At 36.6% G+C, this 17144-nt stretch overlaps 1 long non-coding RNA gene across 2 annotated transcripts; it reads right to left on the minus strand.

Annotated features, from left to right (window-relative positions):
- Positions 3783 to 8333, minus strand: LOC109820394. Of its 2 annotated transcripts, XR_002241836.1 has the most exons (3): positions 6161 to 8333; positions 4721 to 4774; positions 3783 to 4064 (listed from the first exon to the last, which is right to left on the minus strand). It is a non-coding gene; the product is annotated as an uncharacterized LOC109820394 (long non-coding RNA). The 2 variants fall into 2 exon arrangements; XR_002241835.1 differs by lacking the exon at positions 4721 to 4774.

Here is a 17144-nt window from a genome sequence, read left to right on the forward strand (position 1 = left end):
AAGCTAAAAGTTAACATCTTTACTTGAAAGTCTAAAGAATTTGAAAGTCAACATGTATAGTTGAAAGCCAACATGTTCATCTCAAAGTTAACATAGTCTAATAAAAGTTAACATGTTAAGTTGAAAGTTATCCAGCTGAAAGTAGTTTTAGCACCAAGACATTTTATAGGAAATACAAACAGTATACCTCAGCTAAATAAGTACATTACACAAAACATATTACATTCTTACAGCTGATATTGCTTGAGTACACAATTGCATGTTCGGCTGAAAGTTAACATATAAATAAGAAGGTTAACATGTTCAGTTGAGAGCTAACGATTTCAAGTGAAAGTTAACATATTCATGTTAAAGCCAACATGTTTGTCTGAAAATTAACATATACATATAAAAGTTAACCTTTACAATTTGTAGTTAACCTTTTTAATCAAAAGTTAATTTGTTCAGCTAAAAGTTAACATCTTCACTTAAAAGTTAGCTAAAGAATCTGAACGTTAACGTGTACAGTTGAAAGCTAATATTTTATTTTGAAAGTTAACATAGTCAAATAAAAATTAGCTCGGAGTTATTCAATTGAAAGTTTTTATAGTACCAAGATATTTAACAAGAGCCAAAAATAGTATAGCTCAGCTAAACAAGTACATTATACAAAACTTCTTACATTCTTACAGTTGATCTTGCTTGAATACATAATATGATTAGTCTTACACCTTCATAGATTATAAAAGTCTTCAACAATATACTATAAAATTATGGACGGCCTATATTTCTCTAACTAAAGTATTGTTGTAAGTAGCAGTCCACCCTAATCACTAATTGGCTCATTACAAGTTGATCGATTGTGACCCTAAGCTTTGCATCAAGAACATTTTGCTGAAATCACAAAGCTTACATCACACAAAGCATAGTTTTAAAAATAGTTTATTGATTACTTATATTTTAGTAAGAACATTCTGATTTTTTCAGAAGTAGAACCCTCTATATTAACAATAGCTTGCATGTAAATCTTCGTACAACCATTATTTCGATTGTACTCCAACATGCACTTCAAATCATCTTCATTATCAACTGAAAAACTCATGTTCGGGTGCCTCTAAGATTTATATATCAATGATAAAGCATCTTGAGGTACTTTCAGTCTGTCAGATATATCAAATTTCAGTTCTAAAAATCTTGTTGTAGATTTGAGCATCAAGAATATAATCTTATCGCCTAACGACATCATGCAAATCAAGTCTTTTGCGGCCATTAGGGGTTGCTGAAAGTTTTGAGAACAATTATGAGGAGTAATTAAGAGAATTTTTAGGGCATAAGGAGTTGTTAAAAGTTGAAGAATAAAAACACTAATATCATAAATGAAAGAGTGAGAGATAAAACTATAAAATATACAACCCAAGATGAGTCAGCCTAGTAATGAAGGGAACCCATGCTTATTTCCCTCCATTTTTATTGTCGAATCACATTAATTGTGATGGCAACGATCACCGGCTCCATGGGATAAGGGGAAGGTTTCCTGGGTGAGAGATGAAGGCATTTTCGGTAAGCTTTGGAAAATACATAGAGTACATATATAAAAGTTGGATTTTGGGGCTGGGCCACACTTTTTAGAGTGGTGTTAGGAGCACACCCCCTACCACACCATCAACCACACCCCCCTCTCCCATCGTTACAGTAAACCGGGCCCTACATGGGATTTTAAAATTTTTAAAATCCCATGTGGGGTCCGGTTTACTGTAGCGATGGGAGAGAAGGGTGTGGTTGGTGGTGTGTTAGGGGGTGTGCCCCTAACATTATTTCACTTTTTAACCTCGAATGGGGCTAAAGAGTAAGGAAAGAAGTTGCTGGGGCTGGGTCACATCAGCTTCATGATTTTGGGGTCTTGACACATTTTCCCTAAAAATTTATGTAATATTCTAAGAGAAAACACAAAAGTAATTAAAAAAACAAAGTTAGTAGCTCCACAGAACAGAAGGCGGAGAGGGGGTTCTATTTGAGAAACAAAGAGGAGTAAAACTTTCGTTATTGTTTGGTGTAGTATGAGAGTAATTAAGATAAGTTTTGGTATAATACTTTTAATATTATTGGTTGGAGTAATGAGGTTGGGATAATAACATTAGGTGTTTTTTATTTTTTGGCACATTATTGGGACAACTATCCCACTATCCTAAAATTTATCCCAACTACATGATATAAACATTGCCTTTCATCTCATTTAGGCCCTAATCTAAACAATGGAACACCACTAGGATATTTTGGCCCTAGCTCTAAAATTCCAAAGGCGATCCCAATTCTTTCTCATCTTGGTGGCGCTCCTCTTTCTCTTGCCTCCCAACTTTTTTGTCTTCCTCATCTTGTTGGGATTGAACAATCGACAACACGTGCCCTCCGGATCTTATGACAAACAATTAGCAAGAAAAAAAAAATCATAGCAAATCAAAAAACTTGCAGGAAAGAATAAATAAAAGAGAGAACATCATATTTAATGAGGTTCAGTAAACATGCCTACGTCCTCGGGAGCCACACCAAAAATTCCTTGATTATTAAAGAAGATTACAAAGCTTACAATAGGCCACTCTCTCTCTCTGAGATCTCTCTCACTAATCACTGATAAAAGACACGTGTTTACTAATAGCACAAGCCCTCAAAATATATAAGAAACCCTAATCCAAACAAATTCTCAAACAAACTGAGTTTCTTTTTCTACTGCTATTGGTCGACCGATATGAGTTATCAGTCGACTGACCAGAATGATTTTCCCAGTACACTGCCTGTGCACGTTATCGGTTGAATGATAATTCGAATTGGTAGACCGAATAGAAACTTTCTTGTTTTCCTGGCGTTCGAATCGGTCGGCCGATATTTCTTATCAGTCGACTGATGGCTTCCTTTTTCTGCTGTGTGCTTGTGCTTCCAGGTTTGGGTCTACACTCTCAAAACCAACAATCTCTCACTTGGAGACCAAACCTCCATCAATAAGTTCTCCTGAACTTTAGCCATCTTCTCAAGCATCTTCTCCTCCCCGGAAAAATTTCTTTCTTCAATCAACATCATTCTCGGTGATCCCACCTGTTCACCTAGTGTGTTTTTGCCCTCATCTCCTATGCATAAATGGCAACTAAAGTTGCGTATAACTCTAGTTTCTTGATGGTCACTACCTAAGTTAATATATCTGCAGGATTTTGGCTTCCCAAAATTTTCTCCAACAATAACTTCCCATACTCTATCAGTGAGCGTATGAAGTGGTAACACACGTCAATGTGTTTCATTCTGCTATGATATACTGGATTCTTCGTAAGGTGTATAGCACTCTGGCTATCACAATAAAAAACTCTGTTCCCCTACTTCAGACTCAACTCTTCCAGACATCTGGTCAACCAAATTATGACGCCCATGTTTTCACACAAAGTTGTAGTCCAAGATAAACCCAGAGATGTCAAACCTGCCATGCACTCACACTGTGCAATAATAAGTTTTATCAATCGTAGCAATATCCTCTAGGTTGTATTTGGATTCGAGGATTTGATTTCAAATTTCAAAATTGAATTCTAAAATTTGAAATCCAGAATTTCATATTCAATTCCTTCATTTGGGAAACATCCAAATTTGAATTCCAAAATTCAATTTAAAATTCATGTTTGGCAAATTTTAGAAATTTAATTTTAATAATTTTAATTGAGTTGTTTGCCAACTAATAGAATTCTAATTTCTAAACTAAAATAAGCAGTAATGTTAATAGTTGACCAAATCATTCATCAATAAAAGTTTGTAAACTCATCCACCACTAACCCAAAACAACAAATAAAGTAGAAACTTCAAATATTACATATAACAATTCAACAAACTAGAGATCCAAAATATCCAACAAACACAAACCCACAAAAAGTTAATATTTCGATGTTACATAGTGTCATGCTTAAGTTGCTCTCGCACTAGTTTCTTTAAGATTTTACATCTGATTTAAATGAGAGTTTATTTTTAATGCTTATACACTTTCACTTTGTATTTTTTTTGTAGTTTTCTCCCCCTCGATTCAGAAAGTCTTGCTTTGCAAGTTCTTGAATTACCTGAAACAATAACAAGAAGACCAAATCAGCTCCATTCTTAAAGACCGTGAAGACTTGCAACATAAAAGAAATCATGTTCTTTTTAGATTGCTAGGATCAATCAGTGAGTGCTCTCGAATGATCAAAACTAATATTTCCCAATACTCCAAATTAATCAATTATTATTTGCAATGGATAATCCACTTGCAGTATATCCAAACAATTCCATCTATAAGTTTCTTATGCACAAACTTAGGCACATAGGATTGACCCATGGCAATCAGATTATGTTCACCAAATTTTGTTGTTCTAGGAAAAAGGACCAACAGGAGCCTAACAAGAGTTCATGGGCAAATTAAAAGAGGATCAACACTTAATTCTGCAAATAAGGTCAGTTCTATTTTCTGCTACGAGCTCAATTCTCCTAAATTCAAAAGTCTATAGCAACTTATTTCAATTTGTTACAGGTTTTTGATAAGAAGGGAGAGCTAATCTGTGAGGGGTATGATGAAGGTCCAGGATTTACTCACCAATCACATAGTTCAAATCATCAAAGATACTTGGCAAAACAGAAAAAAAGTACTCAAATCAATTGAAATATATATATTGAACAGTTCGCTTTTTTTTCAAAAATATTTTCCCCTCCATTTCATGCATGGGCAGAGAGCTCCATGTACCTGATTCCAAGGGAGGAAGAATACTCCAAGTTGAAGACTATATCAAGGATGTTCCTGAGATAAATAAGGTTGACATGTTGATGAATTAGTTTGCGCTACCAGTGCATGAAAAAGACATGCACTGAACAAAATAAAGAATGTATGCCTTGAATTTTCCTTCCATGTATATATACAGGACTAACTAGCTCCCTTAGCTGATGCTTAGAGGGAGCTTGAAGACATCCCTGTCTCCAACAATAAGAAGGATTGCATTACTGCTTTTATTCTCAAATTTGTTGAATCTTCTATAGCTGCATTACATAACACATATACACAAGATTTCAATAGCTTGTAAATACAGAAAAACAATATTCTGGCAATATAGGATCAAAGAAAAGAAGACATTGGTTAGATCATTACCCATCTTGTAGGCCCTTCACTTTGACATAACATATCGTCTGTCTGATCAATGAATACTGATGTTGATACTAAGCAGCATAACAAATCACACTTCTATACTACATTAGAGTTCACGTTGCTCAATTCTAAATCCATGATATATCCAAACACAGGCACTCATAAATGCGCGTGGACGCCTCCACACGTCCCAACTACACCCACACACACCAACCCACCACACGCGTCCGGTTACGTTGGTGTGTGCATGCGGCCATGCGGACTGGCAAGGGCATGCAGGCTGGTGGGGCTGACGTGTGCCTGCAAGCATGTCTGTTTGTATGTGTGCGGTATGTCTGTTTGTACGTGTGCCTGCAAGCATGTGTGTTTGTACGTGTGCGGTATGTATGCATGTATTTATGTATGTATACGTTTATGTATATAGATATAGATGTATGTATATTCATTTATACGTGAATATGAATACATATACACCTCTAAGTACATGTGTGCACGCACACACATATAGACACACCACCACACACGCAATTTATCTCATGCAGGTGTATGGTTTAATGCTAATGTTACATTTATGCTTTATGCTTTTGTTATCGTAGTACAAGTTATATTGCTTAATTGGTTTGGTAAAAATGAATGTCATCCATCTTAAGATGTATGGTTTACTGCTACTATGACATTTATGCTTTATGCAGACCTAAACTGTACCTAAAATCTAGAAGAATGCAAAGTCTTTCTCTCCTCATTCTCTCCAGCATTTAACGTGATGCCAGCATCATTATCATTTCAACATGAAGTCCAGTATTAGAAAAAAATGGAAAAATAAAGCCCATGAACATCCTTGACATAGTCTTCAACTTGAATGGAAAAAAATGAAGTGATTCTCTATAACAAAAGGTTCTTGAATTTAATTAAGGATGAACAAAAGGACTCCAGGAAAGACAATTGGTTGTTCATAACAATAGAACGAGGAAATTTTCCTACACTTGCAAATAGTTCAGAACATCGATATAGTAGTAAAACATAAGAACTAGACAGAAAGCTGACCTCTAGTTGCATATGTTTCCCCCCTCCTTGCAAGCGCATTCCGAATCTGCTACAAACAGAAATGGGATATATGTGAACAATAAGGTCAAATAAGAGAAAAATAAGATCGATACAACCGTTTAAGACAGAAATTTAAAAATGCACATAACCACTAACCACTAAAAGGAAATAAAACTAAAAATATGATTTTTAAGCTCTTCCTCTAATGATCAACAACGAACGGACAACCTTGATTTTGTGAAGCGCACAAGGTTTTGATGATACAAAAGAAGAAAGAGCATATGGATGGACTTAACATCCTTTATAAATTCATCCCCATGTTGTAGAGTGACATGAACAGTATTCAGGAAAGAATAAAGGTATATATTTATCAAGAGAATATATAACAATTGGAAAAAAGTACATATTTGTCAAGAGCAGTGTTCTAAATGTCCGATGTTGGGGACATGCCTGGGAGAAAAATTCTATATTTGACGAGGGATATTCGCGAATATTAGAGATATTTTAGCTGATTTTCTAAGGCTGAAATGTCACTTGATATATCGAAAAAAATACATATATCACTCACAAATTGCCAAAAGCGTTAAAAGAATATTGAGACCATATCACTTTACAGCAAGCCTTAAAAAAACACATCGGCCAATATATCGGCCATGTAGGGGATATATAAAACAATGGTCAAGAGAATATATAGTACCAAGACACAGAATTATTAGCAAAAGGATTCATACGAGTAAGCAGTGTGATATATTCAAGTATAAAAATTCATTGACTGTTAAAAGTTTGAAAGTGCATGCACTCACAAAGAGCGAAATTTACTCAATCCTTTAGTCAACATGAAGCATATCATTTCAAACAAAGGAATTGAAAATTACTGGCATTATGATGGAAAAAGATTGTGTGAATGAACAAGGTTAGTACTACTAATTTTGTGTAAAACTTAATTAGGAGCAATGTTTTTTTTTGTGAAATAACATAGTAAAGAAACAGATTGTCCTTCAATGTTTAAGGCCCTTCATCAGGTCTTTTCAGATTTCAGAAGCCATCAATCGTATGTTATAGGATTTGGAGCCATGTATCTCTTTGTCTGAGAATTCACAAGTCTACCAAAGACAAACAATATACCTTGTGGTTAATATATTCAGTATTTAATTCATGTGATAAATTCTTTATTGCCTACTTCGATCATTGTCATGCTGATACATTGGTATGGATCAATTAAAGGGCGGCTTTGTGCATACTTGTATGTATATCGGTGGAGAGAACATCCTATTTGTACATACTTGTATGTACATTGGTGTGCCTGAGTAGTTGATGTGCATATTTTCACTTGGTTTATAAAATAAAATTTTCATCAACCAAAAAAAAGGAAGTTAAAATATATATGATAATGAATAAGATAACATACCACGACAAATAGATGTCAATGCATGAAATTCATTAAGTTTGCAAATAGCACATGATTATAGAACATGATCTTCTTAGCATAATACTAAATTGATTTTAGAAACTTGTAGCTTTTTTTTCTGTGTCATCCTTGTCATAATTATTCTTCTAAAGTTTCCAAACTATAATATTGATTTTCACAGTAATCTCAGAACTCTACGCAAAATTATTAGTACCAACGTTGGCATAAAGAAGAAGAGTAAGAGAGGTGAAAGCTTTGATCCCAAAATCTCAATTTAAGCTTGAATCCCAAAATCTCAATTTCTATCTACGGTTAGGGTTTCGGTAGAAGTGGAGAGGATTGGGAGGGAGCTCGGTAGAGAAATCAATCGATAGAATACAGTTTGAATCTAGAAATTTAGGGTTTTGGTGCAACTAGAGATAGAGGATCGAGAAGTTCTCACCGTTTTCGATGATCGTCGTCATCGCCGGAGGTGACATTAGGGCATGCAGGTGAAACTGGATCTCCTCGTCGTCGTCGTCGTCATCGCTTTCGCCGCCACCGCCGGTTGAGAGCGGAAGTGGGTAGGGGGAGAGACCGCGAGAGCCGATCCACGTTGTCGTCGTCTTCACCGCCGCCGGTTGAGAGTGGAAGTGGGGAGGGAGAGAGATTACGAGCGGAAGTGGGGAGGGAGAGAGATCGCGAGAGCGGGTGGGGGGAGATCATGCGGAAGTGGGGAGAGAAGAAACAATTGGAATTGCAAATGACAGCCTAGCAGTTGGGATTTAGAATTTTGGGCTTTCTATATCTTTAAAATGTTAAGGGATTTGGACCAATATCTAGAATTCAAAATTTTTTGGATCCAAATAATGAAATTGGGCCAAATATAATATTTGAAATAAAATCCTGGTTATCAAACAGGCTCCTAGTGGAATCAAAATAAAGTACAACTACAAAACAGGCAAAAAAAAAAAAAATTAATAACGATAATAGACATGATATAGAAAGAAGCATCTCATAAATAAATTATGTCTTAATGAACAACCTAGAATACATCTGATATCCAAAATGAATAAATATGTCTCGACAAGAAACAACTAAAAATCGTACTAAGGCACACTGCCTTTACACTACGAAATAAACTCTAAGGTTTGAACAAAAATATAAAACTATGGTGGAACCTCTAATAAATCTCATGTGACGGCGACTATGTAAGAACTCTGTCATCCTGCGACTCTACGGTACTCCAAATTACCTGAAAGAATATTAGAAGAAAAAGAGCAATAACAAGAGCGTCAGAGTGCTATAGCAAGATCACCTCCATCCGCCTCTAGGAGAAGGGTTGCTAGATGGAGTGGAGACTCTATCTATTAAGCATAGTCTACCTAGATCATTTTCCTCCATATTTAATGAAATTAATATTTAGAAACGTACATTACAAGACGTAGTACGTCGAATGAAATAATCCAAACAAAGAAATCCTTATATATATACCATATGTCCCTAATTGTAAACATCTAAACATTAATACCGAATTGTGAATCGCTAATTATTGATCCCAACTAAGAAAATAAAGAAAAGCAGTAAAAAGAAGTAAAGACATCAACATATCGTATTCATAATATCTTCCACTGTCATTGGGAAGATAGAATGAATACTAGAAGAAATCCCGTGTATTTTCAATTACAAAGTACTATGGGTCATATATTTTAGCAGTGAGTCAAAAACATAACTTGCATCCACCAACGACTCGGGCTATCATTTAACTATCTCAATATAACTTCATGTAAGATTTTGATACTTAGCATTATCATGTGCAACAGACTACCCTGTAGGTATCCTAATCAATGTACATGGCTCTTTAGTCTCAGCGCGATCTCAATGTGTAACATGAGTGCGGAACGGCCTACCATATAGGTATCCTAGAAGTATGGATCACAAGCCTTATCACACTCTTTTGTAGATGGACTGCTAGATAAAGCATCCAAACCCGACTCAATGGCCTGTACAAATAGAACATCGACGCACTACCCCCTTAGTATTGAACTGAGCTCATCAACGATATCCAAAATGTGTGTGTATAATAAGTACTAAACTCTTTCTCAAAGTAATCGGGTCAAAACCCATCATAAGTCCTTTCAGCATATCCATGTGTGTGCTATTACACTATTCGTGAATTTACAAAAAGAAGTGTGGCTCAAAACCCGCAAACATATCTCAAAGAGATGCAAAATAAAAATTCAGAAAACAGTCTTATTAGTCGACTACTAGGCTTAGTAGTCAACTACACTGAGCCATCCAGACTATGTAATAACATATATCAGTATCAGTAATCGACTATTAAGAATATTAGTCGACTACTCTGCAAACACACAGTTTCTAGTATACTCAACTGGGCACGAGTAGCCGACTACTAAGCTTTATAGTCGACTACTCTATAAAGACACGCATTCTTTCGTGCACAAACAGTGCTTTTGTCAATTATACATATCATGACATTAAAACGAGATTTTATACTTGGCATATGCAATATGAATTATCTAAATTATCAAATTAAATTATTATATCTTCTAAATTAGGGTTTAACATCAAACAACTTCTTCAATTATCTCATATGTAAAAAAAGTGATTATCAACACATGATAAAAACTACTCATGAATAGAGGTAAAATTCACTTAAAAATGTTAATCTTACTTAGGTATCACAAACCTAGGGTATAAGCATGATTAATTAACATGAAAACTCAAAGAAACCTTCACATAATATATCAATTATTTTAAATCAGCATATTTGCAGTTTTTAGCAGAACATATCATTAGTAAATTGAGCATATTTTTCTCTAGTCAAACTCTTTTTAAGAATAGTTTTATGTTTTAGAAACTAGATCCACATAGCTATTATTTGGCACTAATTTGGTTTATTTTGGAGTTTATATGATATCTTAAATTTCTAGTTAAAGGTTACACATGTGCAACGGTTTTCTGCAGAATATATCATTAGTAAATTGAGTATATCTTTTTCTATAAATACTCTTTCTTAGAATGATTTTCTGTTTTAGAAAATAGGTTCACATAGCTTTCATTTAACATGAGTTTTTTTTAGTTTAGAGCTTAAATGATATCTCAAATTTCTAGTTAAATGTTATATACATGTAGCAGTTTTCAGCAATTTATGATGAAAATAAAAACTAAAGTTCTTTATAATTCAATTAGACAACAAATTAGGATTAACATTTGAGTTGAATATAATTATCAAGTTTAAAAAATATAAATTTAATCACTCCTAATAATCATGATCATGTTATTATCATAAACAATTAGGAAAAGTTAATGATCTAGCATTGGGTTAAAATTTATCATAAAAATTCTTATTTTTTTCATATTAGGTTAAACCTTAAGCATGAAAACATTGATTAAACACTTTTATAATTATTAAATACTATAGGAATGAGTTTGGATACAAATGATCTTGCATTACCATGTGTGTAAGCCTCTGAAACTGATGTGAAACAACTCCTCGTTGCCAAACATCGTGGATCTCGCCTTTTCCTCGCTTCTCGCCTCATAAGATGCTCCCAAAATCTCAACTTTAATATATATATATATATGCAAACCCGAAATAAACCCGTTTGACCCGAACCAGGAAACCTCGTCTGACTAGGAAAATAACATTCGGTATTTTCGCTGTAACTTTATCATCTGACTTCAGAATAAGGTGATTTAAGATTTTTTGGAAATCTATTTAAGAGACCTACAAATTTGGTCTTTTGATTTTTTATAAATTCAAACTGAATCAGTGTGTAAAATATATAAACTCTTAACTCATCACTTTTCCAGATTTCTCTTCGTGCATGTTTTGTGCATTTGCACTCGTATATTCACAAATATACATTGAATAAATCTCAAATCAATTCCTATCATACTCAAACATCAAAATATGTTATATTTTCATCATATAACATATTTATTATTATTTTTCACATTATATTCAAATTTTTAGGGTTTTACATCCTTCCCCCTTAAAAAGAATTTCGTCCCTTAAATTCCGCAATCGTATCCTAGAGATTAATAATATCAGAAAAACCCGTTGAGGGGATAATTCAGACAAGAAAACCCTCATATACACATCTCGCACCATTAATCTATAGATATAAAATATGAAAACATTTACACTTAACAATCTGGAATGCCAATATTCCCACTCAATCCCTAACTAGACGAAACTAGTATGTCGGGCGAAAAATACAAACAAGGAACCCCTCATATATATACCATGTGTTTCGAATAAATAGAAGTTATGTGTTAATACCTTCATTCTAGCGTTAGGTATGAATATAACCATATAAACAATCCATAATAATTCAAAATTAATCAACCCACCTGCTCAAACAGGTGCGGATAGTCGCGATGCATAACATATTCACGCCCTAAAAAATCGTCATAGATATCTATACTTAATGGTCTTAAATGCAAATACTCCCAGTTTACCCCTAACTAAACGGAACAAGTACGTCTGGCAAAAAATACAAGCAAGGAACCCCCCATATATATACCGTGTGTTCCTAATACTTAGGAGCTAAGTGCTAGTATCATCATTCTAGCGTTAAGTATAAACATGATCATAGAGATGTTTGGGGAGAAAGTTTATGTCTTCATTGATGTATTCATTACAACTTCAATCGTTACAATAAAAATAAAAATGGATAGACTTTTTATAAGACTCTTACACAATGAAAAAAAATACAACTTTCATCAAAACAAACACAACGGACGTTTATCCTTCGCTGCTTGCGTGGGATCTTAGCTTGTGATAGGGATGTTGATATTCATGGACTACCAAACGATCAGATCAGATCCGAAGCTTCATTGATTCTCTAAGGAATCAAGAAACCAAAGCAATTATCTCGACAATAGTGAGATAATCACTCTTCTCAAGATTACCGCAACGGGGCAATCTCAAGGTAATGAACCGTGAAGTGTAAATCTGACGAGCTCCTCTTCTTTATGCCGACGAACTCAATCTGATCTCCTCCTCTCTTCTGAAATTCATGCTCCTTCAGTCTTCAATCCAGCAGGGCTTCGCTAATGCTCGAGAATTCCAGATCTGAAAAAATGAAGGCACTAGGGCTGTATTTATTAGCTTTGGGACCTCTGTTTTCTGATAAAACGATCGATTCACTCTAATCTTTAGTTGTAACCACTTAACCATTTTCTTGGATGGTATTTTATCAGTTGAAATAAATCCAGGCGGTTAACGGTCGAAAAACAGCTTAAATCTGCCAAAAACTGTTTTCGGGGCTGCGGGCAGCCGTGGGTGTCTCGGCCAAGCCTTGGCCTAGACACCTCTTGGTGTCTCAGCCAAGCTCTGGCTGAGACACCTATGGAGTTACTCCAGTAGGCGTGCTAACTGTGCTGTGATAGGTGTGCTAACTGTGGTGCGATAGGCCCATAAAGCTTCGTCGAGTTTATCGTCCCAATCTCGTTTATTAGTCTTCACGAGTTTTGACAAAAGTTTTATGATAGTCTTATTAAAAGCTTTAGCCAATCCGTTCACTATGAGATTGTAAGCCATCGATGAGACATCTTAATTTTTAAACTTTTCGCAAAATTTAATGAACACATTACTGACAAACCGAGGACCGTTATCATGTATGATTCGTCTTGGGACATCATACCGATAGATAATATGGTGTTTGATGAAAGCCATAATGTTGCTCGTCTTAACTTCTCTAAGCAGAATCGCTTTAGCCCATTTGGAGAAGTAATTAGTAATTTCCAGGATGAATCGGTCGCCTTTAACTGACGGGAGAAAAATAGGACCCATGATGTCCATTCCCCAAGTTTCGAAAATCCATGGTATAGCCGAAGGGTGTAGATGCTCTGAGGTTGGTGCATATAATTTGTGTGCACTTGACACGTGTGATACTTTCGGGCATATGCGACTGCATCTTTGATCATAGTGGGCCAAAAATATCCCATCCTTCTAATACGGTCGTAAAGTTTAGGGCCAGGTTGGTGTGCGCCACAAATCCCTTCGTGCGTCTCCTTAAGGACTTCTTCTGCCTTTTTAGTCGATAGGTAACATAGTAGTAAACCATTATACCCCTGACGATATAGCATTTGACTCTCTATGTTATAGTAAAATCTCAGTGCTCTCAATCGGATTGAGTCTCTTTCCTTCACGCCTTCTGGTAAAATCCTGTGTAGGACGTAGTCTATGATAGGGAAACGCCAGTCTCGGGATTTGAACTCAACTTGGGTTGAATGCACTTCTTTAATATCCTCTTCTCCATCATCTACATCATAGATTGGTACGAAGATCTGGTGATTTCTCACCGTAACGAATTGTTCCGTTTCGAGAGGGTATGTCAGAGATACTGCTAATGCTGCTAATGCATCCGCATAGGTGTTCTGTAAGCGTGGAATGTATTCGATGAAGAATCCTTCAAATAATTCTACCATCTCAATGGCCATCCTATGGTATGGTATCGAATCCTATTTTTTGACCTCATACTCTCCTTGAACTTGTTTAACTACCAGTTGAGAGTCACCAAAAGCTTCAAGATACTCGACCCCCAGCTCTTTAGTGAAGTTAAGTCCAATAAGCAGCGCGTTATACTCAACTATGTTATTTGAGCATAGCTTAGTCAGTGAGTAAGCTCGAGGCATCACATGTTTTCCTAGGGAAACTAAGACAACTCCGACTCCGGAGGAGATCTTAGAACATCCATGAGCACTTGCCACGTTAGTTGCTTGAGAAGCACCATCAAAGTACGAACGCCATACTTGTTGATGAGAAGTTACGTTGGCTTCGTGGGTTTCATCTGGCTGATCGTCGTATACATCAGCGGTATCCGTAGTTGGGTTAGATGCAAGAAGATCACAAATAGCTTGTCATTTGACTGATTTCTATTATTTAAAGTGCAGATCATACTAGGACAGAAGCAGGGCCCATTTTGCTAACCACTAACTCATGAAAGCTGGCTGCGTCATGAATACTCGGACTGGGTTAACGTTGGAGATGACATAAATAGTCTATCCAACTAAGTAATACCGCATCTTTTGAATTGCGAACACCAAGGCGAGATACTCCCACTCAATCATTGGATACCGGGAATCGGCACCCACAAGGGTCCGACTTAGGTAATATAAAGCCGGTTCATGACTATTGTCATTGTCTTGTGCAAGTAATACACTTAACGAGTTGATCGTCACCTTGACATAGATCAAGAACGGTTTGCCTGATTTCGGTGCAATGAGTACAGGGGATTTCAAGAGATATTATTTGATATCTTTAAAAAATGCTTTTTTGCTAAGCGTCATCCTATATGAATGATACACCTTTCTTTGTGAGTCTGGAGAATGGCTGACACTTTCCTGAAAGGTTTGAAATAAATCGTCGGATGTATGCTAACCGTCCTTGTAACCCTCTCAGTTCTTTAATGTTTCTTGGGAGTTGTAATTTATTAATTGCCTTCACCTTATTAGGGTCAATATGAATACCCTTGGTAGTGACAACGAATCCAAGGAATTTGCCGCTGGACATTCTAAGGAAAGATTTAGTAGGATTCATCTTTAGTTGATGAGTCCGCATTAGGTCAAACATCATCTTCAAGTCTTTGATGTGATCATTCTTGTTATGGCTCTTCATAACTAGATCGTCCACATAGCATTCAACGGTCTTCCGGAGATACTCCTGAAAAATCTTTGACATGGTTCTTTGGTATGTGGCACCTGCGTTCTTCAAGCCGAAGGGTATAACTGTGTAACAAAAAACACCGAGGGGTGTTCTGAACATGGTATGCTTCTCATCATCTAGATGCATCTTTATTTGATTGTAGCCAGAAAATCCATCCATGAAAGACATTTTCTCGAACTCACACGTGTTGTCGATGATAACATCTGTGATGAGAAGAGGGAAGTCGTATTTTGGGCAGGCAGCGTTAAGATCTCTAAAGTCGAGACAAATCTTGATTTTCCTATTCTTCTTAAGGACTGAGATAATATTGGCAAACCATTCAGGATGTTGCTCCTTCCTGACGAAACCCGAGTCAATAAGCTTTATAACTTTGGACTCGATCGCTTTCATGATTTGTGGACAAAACCGTCTTTGCTGTTGTTTGATAGATTTAACATCTGGCTTAAGGTTGAGGTGATGCATTGCCACATTAGGATCGAGCCCTGACATATCCTCGTAGTTCCAAGCAAAAACATCGATGTACTCTCTAATGGGGGTAATTAGCTCTTCTTTCTCATTTGGCGGGAGACTGTCGCTAATGAATATCGGTTTCGGATTATCTTCATCACCCATATTCACTTGGATTACTTGGTCCTCGGTAGGGGGTTCCCTTTGTTCGAATCTATCACCGTACTGCATATTCAGGTGATGAACCCAAGGGTCTTCCCAAGTTAGTATTTGATCGTCTTCTTCGATGGTGATAGAGTTAATTGTAGTCATGTTTGACATCAGTATTTTGAACATTTCCCCAAGACTAGCTTCGGAATCCCAGGCTAAAGAATCGGAAGAATATCCATCTTTACCCTTATTAGCTATTTGATCTATGACTTGCCAGCAGCAATCATCATTGGATGAGGAGACATAGCCTAAACCTCTTATGTAGCTATAATAATTATTGGGTTTTCCTTTTGGTACATAAGCTATATGAGGTAGCACTCGTTGTAATACCCTAACCCTTGAGAGGGTGATGTGATTAGTATTGATAGATTTGATTGGAATACTCATACCACCGAGATGCATCTTCTTTTCGGAAACCTAATTCTTAGAAACTCCAAAGTTAAGCGTGCTTGGCCTGGAGAAATTCTAGGATGGGTGACCCCCTTGGAAGTTTTTCGAGGAGCACGTGAGTGAGGACAAAATGTGCTGAAAAGACATGTGATGGTTTGTGAGGCCAGTCCATTAGATCTAATAGCGTACCGACTCCGGGATTCCGGGACGGGGCGTTACAAATTGTATCAGAGCCAAGCCAACCAGAATTGTGAGAGCTAAGTGCTATGCGGTGCAAAGTGCTACGTCGAGAGAGCGGGAGCCACCTCTTGAGGCCGTATGAGCCACCTCTAGAATCTCACACGGATGGTACGGTCTTGGATGATATGATTTGGCATAACGAGGACGTTGTGAGTTTAAGTGGGGGAGTTTGTAATACCCTAACCCTTGAGAGGGTGATGTGATTAGTATTGATAGATTTGATTGGAATACTCATACCACCAAGATGCATCATCTTTTCGGAAACCCAATTCTTAGAAACTCCAAAGTTAAGCGTGCTTGGCCTGGAGAAATTCTAGGATGGGTGACCCCCTGGGAAGTTTTTCGAGGAGCACGTGAGTGAGGACAAAACGTGCTGAAAAGACATGTGGTGGTTTATGAGGCCAGTCCATCAGATCTAATAGCGTACCAACTCCGGGATTCCGGGACGGGGCGTTACACTCGTGGGCCTCGACCGAAACAAAGACCCTCTCCGAGTGCGAAGTCATATCCGTATGTCTCCATGAGGTTCCATGCTTTTGTATCATATCTGAATAAATGAGGAGCAGGTTTATCATCATCATCCTCTTCTCTCAAGAAATAATCTGGTACTG

This window comes from Asparagus officinalis, chromosome 8 (assembly GCF_001876935.1).
Source record: "Asparagus officinalis chromosome 8, Aspof.V1, whole genome shotgun sequence".
Taxonomy (NCBI): domain Eukaryota; kingdom Viridiplantae; phylum Streptophyta; class Magnoliopsida; order Asparagales; family Asparagaceae; genus Asparagus; species Asparagus officinalis.